Source organism: Penaeus monodon, chromosome 35, assembly GCF_015228065.2.
Source record: "Penaeus monodon isolate SGIC_2016 chromosome 35, NSTDA_Pmon_1, whole genome shotgun sequence".
In the NCBI taxonomy this organism is placed as follows: domain Eukaryota; kingdom Metazoa; phylum Arthropoda; class Malacostraca; order Decapoda; family Penaeidae; genus Penaeus; species Penaeus monodon.
The window spans coordinates 14066421-14078920 of record NC_051420.1 but is presented as its reverse complement, the minus strand read 5'-3'; the positions used below and the strand labels follow the sequence as shown (position 1 = coordinate 14078920).

The following is a 12500-nucleotide window of genomic DNA, read 5'->3' as shown; positions in this document are numbered from 1 at the left end:
TTATCATTTCTCTTTTTTCCCCCACTAAACATATTTTTCACTTACAGCCTACAGACAAATTTAAACTAAAAATACTTCAAACAGCTGTTAATGTACATGCACGCGTTCAAGCATACATGGAGACAATACCTGTTCACCGTCGCTGTTAAACTGAATTTTAAAGGTAGGGTATGAATAACAAAGCCGCGGTGTATTGGAATTTCATGCGGTTTAAGCACAGTTTGAATGCAAATGGATTCGGTATCGAAACAAGTCCTCTGTCTGTCTGTCTGTCTCCGCCTGTCTCCCTTCCTCTCTCTCTCTCTCTCTCTCTCTCTCTCTCTCTCTCTCTCTCTCTCTCTCTCTCTCTCTCTCTCTCTCTCTCTCTCTCTCTTTCTTGCTGTGTGGTGCGGCGGTAGCGATCTCGTTTAGCAATCTTGCTGACCTGCGTTCAAATGGCAACCCCAGTCATTCCTTGCACACAGGGGTTAATTTAGAAGCAAAATGAAACATACAGTATGTCACGCCAAGAATATCCATTGTAACAAATAGAATCAAAATAAACCTTTAAAACCTTTAACCCTCTCTCTCTCCCTCTCTCTCTCTCTCTCTGTCTCTCTGTCTTTCTCCTCTCTCTCTCTCCCTCTCTCTCTCTCTCTCTCTCTCTCTCTCTCTTCTCTCTCTCTCTCTCTCTCTCTCTCTCTCTCCCCCCCTTTCTCCCTCTCTCTCTCCGACTCCCACTCGCACTACATCTCCCACTCCCTCTCCATCTTCTCCTTTTCTCACTCCCACCCACACTCCATTGTATGTGTGCGTGCGTGCGTGCGTGTGCGTGTGCATGGTTATCGAAAAGGGCCCACCAAGGCGACTTTCGTGGCCTTCAGTCGGCTTAGTTGCAGTTAAATGCTTTGTACTGGGAAAGCAAAACAACCCACGGGTGACTAGAGGCAAGGGAATCAACTAATCAATCAAAGTAAAATGAAATCTATCTCTTACCTTTACAACTGCCTCCCTGTCTATGCAACTATCAACCTCTATATCCATTTATCTATTAATCAATCTATCTATCTATCCATCTACCTACGTACGCACCTACCCACCTATCTATCCACGTAATTTACCTACCTACCTATCCACCCATTCATCTACATACGTACGTACCTGCCTTTTTTATCCACCCACCTACCTACCTCTTTATCTATCTACCTACCTATCTATCCGTAAAGTCACTTCGATCCCGGCCACGTGCGCGCGTGTCACTGCTTCTTCCTGCAAAATTCCTCTCGTAGGCCTACTTTCGCCCCCCCCCCCCCCCCCGGTAACGGCCCCGTATCACGCGTCACAAACACATTTCGCGCCGCAAATCAGCCGCGCATTATCCTCTTATCGTGACGTTTATGCCTCCTCTTCTCTTCTGTGATTCTGTTGCTCTGGTATTTATCACCCTGCCTCCCCTTCCTCCATTATCCTAGCCATCTCTTTTTTTTATCTTTCTTTCTTTCTCTTTTCTCTGACTGATGGCTGGCTGGCTGGCTGGCTGGCTGGCTGGCTGGCTGGCTGGCTGGCTGGCTGGCTGGCTGGCTGGCTGGCTGGCTGGCTGGCTGACTGACTGACTGACTGACTGACTGACTGGCTGACTGACTGACGGACGGACTGACTTCGAAATTCTTGAAAGAAATTCTTGAAGTGATGACAATTAGAATTCCTTGGGTGACTGTCTTCCTATCGCCTTCAGTTATCTACGTATTAAAAATCACCCTTCTTTATCAACTTGTTATCCATCTCCCATTGTTATAAATATTTATCATCCATCTTCCTTTATCTACCTATCGACTCATCCATCTTATTTATCAACTTTTCATCTATCTCTATCTACTTATCTATTTCTCTTCCTTATCGACTGATCATCCATCTCCCTCCCTTATCTACCTATCCATTCAATCCCTCCCTCCGTACCTCCTATCTCTTTTCCTCCTTTATCAAACATTCTCCACTCCCCTTTTCTCCTTTCTCTCGTCTCCTATCCCAGCTTCCTCCTCTGGTCCCTGCACCTTTATTCTGCCCGTCTGCAGCCTCGGGGCGCCCAAGCAAGCGCGCAAGCATGCATAGGCGGGTTCTTCCCAGAGATGAGAGAGGGAAGGGAGGGGGGGGAGAGGAGGGGAGGGGGGGAAGGGAGGGGGGAGGGGGGAAGGGAGGGAAGGAGAGAGGCGGAGGAGGAGGAGGAAGAGGATATAGAGGTAGAGGGGGAGGGGGAAGGGCGAGGGAGAATATACATATATATATATATATATATATATATATATATATATATATATATATATATATATATACATATATATAATATACATATATATATATACATATATATATATACATATATAATATTTTATATATATATATATATATATATATATATATATATATATATATATATAGAGAGAGAGAGAGAGAGAGAGAGAGAGAGAGAGAGAGAGAGAGAGAGAGAGAGAGAGAGAGAGAGATTTTATGTATGCATATAAATATGTATATATGTATATATACTCATATAGATAAATAGATATAGATAGACAGATGGATTTTTTCCGCATTGAGACCCTTCTTTTTTCTTTTTTTCTTTTTTTTTGCTTTTCATCCCTTCCGTTCATTCCGTGTTTTGATATTTCCTCCGTTTTATTACTTCATATTTCTTTCATAACCAATGGTATTATCATAATCATATCTCCATGACTGTTATTGCTCCCTCCCTCCTCCTTCCTCCTCTTCCTCCCCCCTTCCCCCCTCCCATCCCCTTCCCTCCCCCGGCCTCCATCATCTTTCCCCACCCCCATCTCCATCACTCCCCATCCTTCACCACCATTTCCCTATTCCCCCTCCTCCCCCATTTCCCCCTCCCCCATCCTCCTCTTCCTCCCTTTCCTCCTCTCCCCATTTCCTCTTCCTCCCTCTCCCCATCCTCCTCTTCCTCCCTCTCCGCCTCCCTCATCCTCCTCTTCCTCCCTCTCCCCCTCCCCCATCCTCCTCTTCCTCCCTCTCCCCCCCTTCCCCCCCTTCCTCCCTCCCCCACCCTTGTCAATCACACCTGCCCTTCACCTGATCTCCCCTTCGCCAGCTGTCAAGGACGTCCGTCAAGTTTAACGACCATCAAGGGGCAGGATAAGGAGCGAAAGGGAAGAGGGAAGAGGGAAGGAGGGAGAGAGGAAGGAGCGAAAGGGAAGAGGGAAGGGGGGAAGGAGGGAAGGAGGGAGAGAGGAAGGAGCGAAAGGGAAAGAGGAAGGAGGGAAGGAGGGAGAAAGGAAGGAGGGAGAGAGGAAGGAGCGAAAGGGAAGAGGGAAGGAGGGAAGGAGGGAAAGGGAAAGAGGAAGGAGGGAAGGAAGGAGAGAGGAAGCAGCGAAAGGGAAGAGGGAAGGGGGGAAGGAGGGAAAGGGAAAGAGGAAGGAGGGAAGGAGGGAGAGAGGAAGGAGCGAAAGGAAAGAGGGAAGGAGCGAAAGGAAAGAGGGAAGGAGGGAACGAGGGAGAGCGAAAGGGAAGAGGGAAGGAGGGAAGGAGGAAGAGAGGAAGTGGGGGAGGAAGAGGAAAGGAGGGGAGAAGGGGGAAGGAGGGAAGGGGAAAGGAGAATACAGAGAGAGAGAGAGAGAGAGAGAGAGAGAGAGAGAGAGAGCAGAGAGATTGAGAGAGAACAGAGAAAGAAGAGAAAGAGAGAGAAAGAGAAAAGAAAGGGAAACGAGAAAATGAAAGTAAAAAGACAGAGAGAGAGAGAAAGAGAAAGGGAGAGAGCGAGAGATATCCTTATACTTAACACACATTAATATACATCTATATACTGTACTAACCACTAACCCATCATTACCTCACCCCCCTCCTTCCGCATCCCCCCCCCCCCCGCCCAACCACCGATGTCTCAGCGACCACCAAAGGACCTTCTCCTCCCCCTCCATCCCCCACCCCCACCCCCCCATCGACCCGAAATGACGGGGCTCATTAGCCAAGAGAAGCGGTAGATGCGCACACACATGCAAATAGACCATAATGGTTTCATATACATGCATGAATATGATATGTATATGCGTATATCCCCCTTGTACACGTGTGTACGTATTCGTGTTGTGTGTATATATATATAGAAATATATATATATATATATATATATATATTATATATATATATATATATATATATATATATATATATATATATATATATATATATGGGGGGGGCCGAGACTAGAAACAAAAAACAACAAGACAGACAAAAGTTGGAAAAGATTGGGAGAGGCCTAGGTCCTGCAGTGGACTGACCCAGGCTGATGATGATGATGATGACGATGATATATATATATATATATTATATATATATATATATATATATATATATATATATATATATATTATATATATATATATAGAGAGAGGAGAGAGAGAGAGAGAGAGAGAGAGGAGAGGAGAGAGAGAGAGAGAGAGAGAGAGTATATATATATATATATAGATATATATATATATATATATATATATATATATAACATATATGATATATATATATATATATGATTATATATATATATATATATATATATATATATATATACTATATATATATATATATATATATATATATATATATAGCCCACGGGCTTCCTTCCCACCGTAGCGCCCGTGAAGCTCAGCCCAGGCAGCGCTACCAATGCAGCTTCGAATGACGGATCATCACGACTTTAATAACTCCTTAATAGGGCAGCCTATCGCCTATCGCCAGCCTCAGCGCCAACGGGGATTATCGTCTGTGCCAGCGTAGGTGACCTCTGACCTTTGACCTCTCCTGGGTGCCTTTCTTGGGTCTTTTTTTTTGTTTGTTTGTTTGTTTGTTATTTTGATATTTTCGTTTTTGGTTCTTTTCTTTTGTTCGGTTTCTTTCTCTTCGTTTTTTTTTTTTTTTTTTCACTTTCTCTTATATTGTTCTCTTCTCTGTCTATCTGTCTGTCTGTCTATCTGTCTATTTTTCTTCCTCGTTTTGCGTGGGTTTCACATGATTTACTTAACATTTCATGTTTTAATCCTTCTTCTTTTTTTCTCTTCTCCTCCTTTCTTCATTCTTTTCATCTCCTTTCCGACATCCCGATGTTCACAGTTAGAATAATAAAAATAAAATTCTTATTCTAATGTTCTTTGTCTTGGATTCCGGCGGATTTCGTGGATTCCATAATCACAATTCTCCTTCTTCTTCTTCCTCTTCTTCTTCTTCTTCTTCTTCTTCTTCTTCATGTTCTTCTTCTTGATCTCTTTCTTCCGTTTCACAAATTCTATTATATATGATTCAATCGCTTTTTTCGCATTTGCAGTTGCTGACTTGCAAAAACCCTCTGACAAACCTTGCAGAGATTGCAGGATGTAGAGAAGCCATTTTGCGAGCGTGAAATAGCTGCGACTCACAGGCACGGAAAATGTATGAAATATTCAGTGCTTTCGTCCCTGGAATATAAGCGTTCGAATTCCTGAACGTTTATTATTGTTGGTGTATTTATACCGTGTTCGAATTCGTGTCAAATGTTTTAAGGCAGGTGGAAACGTTTGAAACGTTTTTTTTTTCTTTCCATATACTCACATAGTGTTCGAACTCTTGAAACGTTTATTGCCTCTATATATTCGCAGGAGTGTTCGAACCCTTGAATCGTTTATTATGAAAACGTATTCAAACGGCTTTCGAACTTACTCAGTGTTCGAACTTTCTTGTTTATTGTCATCGATATATTTCCCCGTTGTTCAAACTTCTGTTAAATATTTGCTATTATTGATATATTCACGCGGTGTTCGAACTTTAGAAACGTTTGTTGTTCTAAATGTATTCACACGATGTTCGAACTCGTGCCAAACGTTAAAAGGCAGCAGGAAACGTTTATTGCCATCGATATGTACGAACCCATTATATTCAACACTACCTTAGAATCATACTGATCACTTTCGACTCACACTGGACCAGGTAAGAATCACACTGAATAATTAGGACTCATTATGACTAATTACCGACACACTAATCTGCATGCACTCATACTCACTCACCAACTCACTCACAACAGAAACTTCTAGATGTGTGACGGGTCTGGCGGTGCATACCTGTGGATTAGAAAATAAAATATTAACATTTCACACTTAAATTTGTGCTGTGTTGCGCGCGCGCGTGTGTGAGTGTGTTTGTGTTTGTGATGTGTGTTGTGTGTATGTGTGTTGTGTGTGTGTGTGTATGTGTGTGTATGTGTGTGTGTGTGTGTGTGTGTGTGGTGTGCGTGTGTGTGTGTGTGTGTGTTGTTTTGTGTGTGGTGGCGGGGTGGGGCGTTTGTTTTTTTTTTGTTTTGTTTTTTTTTTTTTTTTTTTTTTTTTTTTATTGAAAATAATTTTGGATGTTGGAGGGCGCGAACAATTTATAGAAAGGAAGGAAAAAATATTATATATTATTAGTTAAAAATAAAAAAATATGAAATAATTTAATTTTAAAAAGAAAAAGGGAAGAACAATAATTTAATATAACAAAAATAATAAAAAAAAAGGGGGAAAGAAAGAAAAAAAAAAATTGGGAAAAAAAAAAAAAAAATAAAAAAGAACAAAAAAAAAAAAATTAACATTTTCGAAAAAAAGCGAAAAAAGGAGAGAGGAAAGGGGTTTTTAAACCAAAAGGGAATGACAGCGAAAAAAATAGAAAGGAAAAAGAAAAACTTCCCCAAACCGGGAAAATGGAAAAAAGGGGGAAAAAGGGAGTAAAGGGGAAAAGGGGGGGAAAGGGGGGGAAGGGGAGGGAGAAAATAGGAAAGGAAAAAAAAAAAGGGGCAAGACAAAGGAAGAGAGGGAGAGGGAGAGGGAAAAGGGAGAGGGAAGGGAGAGGGAGAGAGAGAGAGAGAAGGGGAGAGAGAGGGGAGAGAGAAGGAGAAGAGAGGAGAGAGAGGAAAAGAGGGGAGAGAGGGAAAGAGAGAGAGGAGAGAGAGAGAGAGAGAAAGGAAAGAAAAGGGGGAGAGAGAGAGAGAAAGGAAAGAGAGGAGAGGAGAGGAGGAGAAGAGGAGAGAGAGAGAGAGAGAGAGAGAAAGAGAGAGAGAGAGAGAAGAGAGGGAAAGAGAGAAAAGAGGAAGAGAGAGAGAGGACAGAGAGAGAGAGGGAGAGGGAGAGAGAGAGAGAGAGAGGGAGAGAGCGGATCGAAAGCAGAAGCAGAGAGAGGGGAGAGAGAAAGAGGCGTTCCTCTCCGTAAGCGGACACGGCAGGGGAGTCGAGGGTAAGGGGAGAGGAGGGTTGGGGGTAGGGCAGGGGGAGGGGAGCCAAGAGCAGGGGGGAGGGGAGTCGAGGGGAGGGAGGGGAGGAGGGGATTCCGGACCCCGGGGGAGGGTATCACCTTTCCCCTCACCTGGGCGAACGAGCGTGAGACGAGAGGGCACGAGAGGGCACCGGGCGAGGGCAGAGGGCAAGGGGGACCATAAGAGGGGGGGGGGGGGCAGCATGTCACATTCAAGAGGAAGAAAATGTGGGGGGGGGAGGAAGTAAAGGATTATAGAGAGGAAACAGAGGAGGAGGAGGAGGAGGGGAGGAGGAGGAGGAGGGGGAGAGGAGGGGGGGAGGAGGAGGAGGAAAGGGGGAGGAGGGGGGGGAAAGGAAGGGAAAAGGGGGAAGAAAAAAGGGGGAACCCCCGGGGGGGGGGAAAAGACCCTAAAATAAACACCCATTAAAGTTAAAGTTTTTCTTTTTTTCTTTTTTTATTCTTAAAAATTCTTTCTTTTATTTATTATCATTATTTTACTTTTTTCTTTTTTTTTAATTCTTTTTTTTTTCTTTTATTTTTAATTTTACTTTTCTCCTTTTTCATTCCTCCTCTTTTTCCTCCTTCTTCCTCTCTTCCTCCTCCCCTCTTTCCTTCCTCTCTCTCCTCTTCCTCCTCCCCCTCCTCCTTCCCTTCCTCCTCCTCCTCCTCCTTCCCTTCCTCCTCCTCCTCCTCCTTCCCTTCCTTTCCCTCCCCCTCATCCTCCTTCCCTTCCTTATCCTCCTCCTCCTCCCCGTCACCCTTATACGAGTCGAGAACTTGAAAGAATTTATTTTTGAAAACTCAGTCTCCTTAAGAATTTAGAAAATGTGACCCTCATTTACTCACGAACATGAATAAATGAGACCATATTCGTGCTAATAAAATAAAAGAATAAATAAATTAGTTCCCGAATAAAGAAAAAAAAGAAAAGAAAAGAAAAGAAAAGAAAAGAAAAAAATGAAAAAAAGAAAAAAAAAGAGAAAAAAGAAAAGAAAAGAAGAGAGAGAAAAGAAAAGAAACGAAAAGAAAACGGAAACCGGAAAAGAAGAGAAAAAAAAAAAAAAAAAGAAAAGAAAAGAAGAAAAGAAAAAGAAAAGAAACGAAAAAAAAACGGAAACCGAAAACATCAGACACACAAAACAAAACAAAAACACGAGCGGCAGCATCTGTAAACAAACCTTTCTCTCCTGCTTTTCCCCATTCTCTTTCTTCTCCCTTTCCCCCTCATTCTCTTTCTCTATCTTCCGTTTTCCCTTCGTTTTCCTCCGCTTTCTCTTTCATCTTCCTCACTTTTTTTCCCTTTTCTCTTCCTTCTCTCTTCTACTCTTACGTTCTTTCTCCCCTTTTTTCTTTCTTCCTTCCTTTCTTCCTTAATTCTTTTCACTTTCTTTCTTTGTCAGCGTTTCCTTCCTCAATCCCCTCTCCAGCTCCTCCCTTTATCTTCCTCTTTCCTTCCTCGATTTTCTCTTCATTTACTTCCATTCCTATCTTCTCCACTTTTTAAAATTTTCTCTTTCCCTTTTTCCTCCCACTTTTCTGCCTCCCTTTCCAGCTCCCCCTATTCCTCCTCCACATTTTCTTTCCTTCCTTTTTTTCTCTCTTTCTTCTTTCCTTCTTCTTCTCCTCTTCCTTCTGATGCCCACCTTTCCTCTTCATTTTCTCCCTTCTACTTCCTTCCTCCCTTTTCATTCTTTTCATATCCCGATTCCCTGTATTATTCCTTTTTTCATTTCTATTCCTTTTTTCATTTCATCTCCCTCCCTTCCCTCCTCCTTCCTTCCTCTCCTTTTCCCCTCTCTCCCTCCCCCTTCCCCTCCCCTACCTCCTTCTATCCCTTCCTCCCTCCCTTCATTCCTTCCTTCTCTCCTTCCCTCTCTCCCTCTCTTCCTCCCTCACTCCCTTCCCCTCCCATCCATTCACTCTCCCTCCTTCCTTCCCTCCCTCCGCCAACCCTTCCCCTCCCACCCATTCACTCTCCCTCCTTCCCTCCCTCCCTCCGCCAACCCTTCCCCTCCCACCCATTCACTCTCCCCTTCCCTCCCCCTCCCCCCAACCCTTCCCCTCCCACCCCACTCTCCCTCCTTCCCTCCCTCCCTCCGCAACCCTTCCCCTCCCACCCATTCTCCCCTTTCCCTCCCCCCTCCCTTCCCCTCACCCCTTCCCACTCTCCCCTCCTCCCTCCCTCCGCCAACCCTTCACCCCACAATATCTGGCCCCGTGTGTAAGGAAGGCGCGGAAGACAAGGGCCCTCAAGGAGCAGCCCTCAGACGCTCGCCCTCGAGTACCTCCTCCTTGGACAGTGTCTAAGGGGGAGGAGGGGAAGAGGGGGGGAGAGGAGGCGAATGAGGGGAAGAGGGAGGGAGAACAGCTAATAGGGCAAGAGAGGGAGACCAGCGAATGATGGCAAGAGGGGAGGAGACACACGCGAACTGATGAGGCGACAAAACTCGAATGCGGCAACCGGCAGGGAGAAAACCATCCGCCACGAGTATCCAGAATGCGCATGAGGCAAAGGGGAGGAGAAAATCGAATTCGGGAACGCCGCGGAGCATACCCCAATGAGGGGCAAGGGAGGGAGAACGCGACCTCAGGCAAGAGGGGGGAGGAGGGGCCACTGAGGGGATAGGGGGGTAAACCGACTCCGGGGAGCGGGAACTCCACGACAGGGGACGGGAGGGAGAAAACCGAATGAGGGGAAGAGGTGAGCCCAAAAGCGAATGAGGCACGCCCGCGGAACGTAGCAAATAGGGACAGGGAGGGAAAGCGCATGAGGAAAGGGCAGGGAGACAGCCGATGAGGGGAAGATGGGAGACCCAGGAAGGGAAGAGGGGAGGGAGAAAAGCGAATGAGGGAAAGAGGGGAGGGAGAAAAGCGAATGAGGGGAAGAGGGGAGGGAGAAAAGCGAATGAGGGGAAGAGGGGGGAGGAGGAGGCGAATGAGGGGGGGGGTGAGAAGGTGAGCTACTTAGCGGGGGTGTTGGGGTGGAGAGGAAGGGGAGGAGGGGGATGAGAGGAGTGAGGGGGAGGTTATGAGGAGGGGAATGAGGGATTCAGGTACTAAGGGGGAAGGTTGGGGAGAAGCCGAAGGGGACGAGGGGGAGGGAGCAGAGGGGAATGAGGCGGGGAGGAGCATGTGGGGAAGTACCGGAGAGGGATAAGGAGGAGGAGAGGGATAAGGAAAAGGAGGAGAAGGGGACAAGCGAAAAGGAGTTGAGAGGGATGAGGAGGCAGGACCCAAAGAAGATGAGGGGAGAAGAGCCGAGAGGAATGATGAGAGAAACGCCAAGAGGGAATGAGGAGGGAGGAGCCGAGAGGTACGAAAAGAGGTTGCAGAAGCCCAGAAGGAGAAAGGGGGGGATGGGGGGGGAAGGGCTGTCACGTGACTAGAAGCCGGATGAATGAGAAACAAAGGTGAATGGGCTTTGCTTGCATCAGTGTCACTTGGTGTCCGTCCAGATGGCGGACTCAGCGTCTGCTTATCTCACTTGTGTCTGTCTGTCTGTCTGTCTGTTTGTCGGTCGATCTCTGTCTCTGTCTCTGTCTCTCTCTGTCTCTGTCTCTCTCTCTCTCTCCCCTTCATCAGTCTCTCCTTCCCAATCTGTCTGCCATTTTTTCTTCCTACCGCCTATCCACCCCCCCTTATCTCTCTCTCTTTCTCACCTTCCCATCTTCCTTTCTTCCTTCCTCACATCCCTCCCCCTCCTATCTTCCTTCCTTCCTTATTTACTTCCTCCTTCCCTCCTTCCCTTTCCCCTCCCTCTTTCCCTCTTCCCTCCCTCCCTCCTTCCTTCCCTCTCCCCTCCCTCCCTCCTTCCTTCCTTCCTTCCCTCTCCCCTCCCTCCCTCCTTCCTTCCTTCCTTCCCTCTCCCCTCCCTCCCTCCCTTCCCTCTCCCCGTGCCCTCCCTCCCTCATCCCTTCCCCACCCTCCCTCCCTCCTTCCCTCTCCTCGTGCACGTGTTTCCTCTCTGCCGCGTATGGGACAGGCAAGCTACGTATCATATTACGCACTACGAATTCCGCGCCGGAGGATGATACGCCCGCATGTACAGAGAGAGATAGATAGATAGATAGATAGAGAGAGAGAGAGAGAGAGAGAGAGAGAGAGAGAGAGAGAGAGAGAGAGAGAGAGAGAGAGAGAGAGAGAGAGAGAGAGGGAGAGAGAGAGGGAGAGGGAGGGAGAGGGAGAGAGGGACAAACAGAATAAAGAAGAAAGTACTGAATACCACATCACATCTCATAAGACAATCATATCACATAACAAAAAAAAAAACACATAAGCGGAACAAAATTGACCGAAAACAACAACAATAACACCAACAAAACCAAAGTTCCCACGGTAATCAAATCCCCATAATCAGGACGCACAACGAATCGGGTCCTCGGTTGCTGTCCCCCTATGGACCACGTGTTCCTTCGGCTATCTGCCATTTTTGTCCATTTCAGGGAGAGCAATTTGCCCTTTTTGTGAAAATAAAGGAAAAAAAAGTTACCATTTATTCAAATTCAGGGAAAGAAATTTGCTTTTTTTGTGAAGATCAGGAAAAAAAAAAAATATTTATTCCAAATTTTTTGAGGGAAAATATCCTTTCATTGAAAAACAGGGAAACAAACTTTCTTTTTTGGTGAAGATCAGGGAAAGAAAAACTATCCTTTAAGTGAAAACAATATGGAAAGAAACATTGCCGTTTTTTTCCAATTCCGGGGAAGGACTTTTTAGTCAAAATCGGGGTAGAATTTTTTTCGTCCAGTCCAGTTGATATAAATTTGTCTTTTTAAGTCCAATTCAGGGATAGGAATTTGCCTTTTTAATCCAAATTAGGGAAAAAGTATCTTATTTTTTCATAGAAATTTGTCTTTTTAAGTCCAACTCAGGGATAGGAATTTGCCTTTATCATTAGGAAATTCTTTTTTTCAACTAAGCTCATTCCGTTCCACCGTGAATCTCACGCTACAAAAACGCAATACATACACGACTGTGATACGAAAGGGAAAAGCAACAAGAAAAACATAAGGGAAAAAAACATAACGAAACAGACGAAAAAAAAGGAAAGAAAAATATACAAAGCTATGACAAAACACAGGAACATGTATGGGGAGAAAAAAACTGGCAATATATCTAAATTCTGACACATATCCTCTTGGTGGCTAGACTACCCACGCCATACCTCTAATACACCCCACCAACCCTCACCCACCCACTCCCTTCCTCTTAAGCCCTCAATCCGTACCTCGCCCTTAACCCCATCCCCCTCT

General features: G+C 45.4%; 1 long non-coding RNA gene across 1 annotated transcript in view; it reads right to left on the bottom strand.

Annotated features, from left to right (window-relative positions):
• Positions 1-5050: 5050 nt before the first annotated feature.
• Positions 5051-12500, bottom strand: part of LOC119595085 — a 64094-nt gene continuing 56644 nt past the window's right edge. Inside the window, exon 2 of the long non-coding RNA XR_005230682.1 lies at positions 5051-6083. This is a non-coding gene — a long non-coding RNA (uncharacterized LOC119595085). The remainder of the gene's footprint in view (positions 6084-12500) is intronic.